Below are 2789 nucleotides of genomic sequence, written 5' to 3'. Positions count from 1 at the left end.
TTTTCACAAGCCAAAGATGTACCAAAGTATAGAGGGCTGCCATATTTGCAGAGCGAAGTCCTCCACTTCTCGATTCACCGCAGTAAGCGCTGTGAGGACTTCCGGAGCTGTTTCGGGTTGCATGAGGCTCGCCCACAAGATGTCTGCAGTACCTGTGTTTTGCTTGTGGAAAGATGGAAAAACCTGCCATCAGGATCAAAGAAAAGCCGGGAATCATGTGGTAGATGCGAGGGCAGGACCGAGTCTAAAGACTACACTGAAACCAAAGGAAGTGAAAACCCTGTCTGGAAACTGGATAAAAAAGCAGCCAGATTAGCAAACTGCAAAAGGAATTTAAGCACCACAGTTCCACGCAAAAGGGCTAGCCAAATAGTTCAGTGGATTAAAGCGCCTGCAGGCAGGCGCAAGGGCCCGGGCCTGCCGTGTTAGCTCCGCCATGTGGGCAAGCTGAGATAGCAACTGAGACTGGGCATGATGTGGGTCAGTTATCCCAGTGCCTGGGAGGGGCTGTAAAGAGGAGAATCACTGCTATCTGATCTAGTAGCGAGACCCTGAACACCCTGTAGACCCTTCCCTAAAATATAAAATAAATAAATAATTCCACGCACGCTTCAGAGAAGCAGAGGAGCCAGACCCCGATGCCCATCTCCACCCAGGAGCGGTGACCGAGGTTCGCGTGCAGGGGGACAAGGTGCAGAAGACCATAGACCAGAGAACTGATGCCTGTTTGCAACTCAGATACCTTCTATTCTGCCAAAAGACATTTTCTAGAATAGTTCTGAATGGGTGATTACCCTCTCCTTCCACCAAACTCTGAAGCCAGTGTCTAGCTTACTAAAAGTTTACATAATATTTAAGATGCTGAGTATTTCATAGGAAAGCTGAATGCTGCTGTAAATTGCTCTTTAAGTCTTTTTTTAAAATTCCTCTTCTAATTAATGAAATAGGAGAATTTCAGGAGACAGAGATGAGATTTGTGTATGATAAATATATGTAGCTTTAGTCTTTCTGTAAACCATGGTTGGGGCATTTTTAAGATGGCTGGCTACTCTTGTGTTCCCTCATGGTAAACTTATCATCCCTAAGTAACAGCTAGTTGCTAATAATTTTGAAAACAAAAACAACTCAGGACCTTGTGCTTGCCAGGCAAGCACTTATTCTACTGAGCCTTCTCCCCGGCCCTCAATGATCTTGAAGGGGGGCTTCATTATTCACTCTGGACCAGGCATTTATGTGTAATTGCCACTGATGAAGAAGGTGAAGTCCTGCTATTCCTCAGTCATAGCTGCTCAAATGATTTGGGAGGTAGTGAAGCGAGCTGGAGGCGCTGTCACAACAGCAGCAGCCATAAAGAACGAGATGCCCAAGGCTCTATTGTCGTAACCTTTCAGAGATAAGACAGAAGCCCTAATTCTCCAGCTCTTCAGATTGCACCATGTACAAACTGCATAATGATTATGGATACAGCTGGAAATGGTCCATGCTGTTTCGTGGAGTTTTGTGTACATCACCATGCAGCTGCAACACTAGCTGCTATGAATGGGCAGAAGAAAAACGGGTAAAGAAGTCAAAGTGAGTTGGGCAACAACCCCCAGCAGTCAAAAGAAAGATATAAGCAGTAGTACCGTTGTCAGCACACAGCATTCACAAGATCATTTCCATGTCTTTGTTGGTGATCTCAGTCCAGAAATTACAACTGAAGATATAAAAGCAGCTTTTGCTCCATTTGGAAGACTATCAGATGCTCGAGTGGTAAAATATATGGCAACTGGAAAGTCTAAGGAACATGGCTTTGTCTCCTTTTACAACAAATGGGATGCTGAAAACACCATTCAACAGACAGTGGCCAGTGGCTTAGTAGAAGACAAATCAGAACTAACTGAGCAACCCAAAGACCTCCAGCTCCAAGGAGTGCATATGAGTCAAACACTAAACAGTTGTCATATGAAGTTGTGAGTCAGTCTATTCCAAGCAACTGTACCGTGTACTCTGGTGGTGTTACTTTCAGGCTAACAGAACAGCTAATGTGTCAGACTTTTCACCGTTTGGACAAATAATAGAAATTCAAGTCTTTCTAGATAAAGGATATTCATTTGTTCGGTTCAATTCCCATGAAAGTACAGCACATGCAGTTGTTTCTGTTAATGGTACTACAATGAAGATCATGTTGTGAAGTGCTATTGAGGCAAAGAAACTCTTGATATGAAAAATCCTGTGCAACAATAGAATCAAACTGGATATCCACAACCTTATGGCCAGTGGGGCCAGTGGCATGGAAATGCACAACAGATTGACCAGTATATGCCTAATGGTTGGCATGTACCTGCATATGCAATGTATGGGCAAGCATGGAACCAGAAGAGATTTAATTAGATACAGTCTTCTGCACCTTGGATGGGACCAAATTATAGAGTACAGCCACCTCAGGGCCAGAATGGCAGCATGCTGCTTAATGAGCCTGTGGGGTACTGAGTGGCAGAGTATGAAACCCAGTAAGCAAGGACTACAGACTCTAAAGCCAGTGGCTTGAGGCTACAAGGGGTGTAGTGAAGCCGTTGTTTACTTAAAGATTTATCAAGTCAGTCAGTGCAAATATCAGATAAAATGTATTTATTTAAAAGATTCATTTTTTAAAATCATGACATTACTTATCATCCGCATTGTTTTAAAAAGAAAATGCTGGACGTCTGCCAATTTTGGCCTTCATTACCTGTTTTGATAAAAGTTTCTCAGATCCTTGTTTCAAATACAAATGCAGGGATTGCTGCCACTTTTTTTAAAGTAAGAGG

At 43.2% G+C, this 2789-nt stretch overlaps 1 pseudogene across 1 annotated transcript; it reads left to right on the top strand.

Annotated features, from left to right (window-relative positions):
- Positions 1-1436: 1436 nt before the first annotated feature.
- LOC101561739 lies at positions 1437-2496 on the top strand (annotated as a pseudogene). Its single transcript, XR_192784.2, has one exon. The product of XR_192784.2 is annotated as a nucleolysin TIA-1 pseudogene (transcript).
- Positions 2497-2789: the final 293 nt, after the last annotated feature.

Source organism: Octodon degus, unplaced genomic scaffold (genome assembly GCF_000260255.1).
Source record: "Octodon degus isolate 3935 unplaced genomic scaffold, OctDeg1.0 scaffold00147, whole genome shotgun sequence".
Classification (NCBI taxonomy): Eukaryota; Metazoa; Chordata; class Mammalia; order Rodentia; family Octodontidae; genus Octodon; species Octodon degus.
This window is presented reverse-complemented; position numbering and strand designations above follow the sequence as displayed.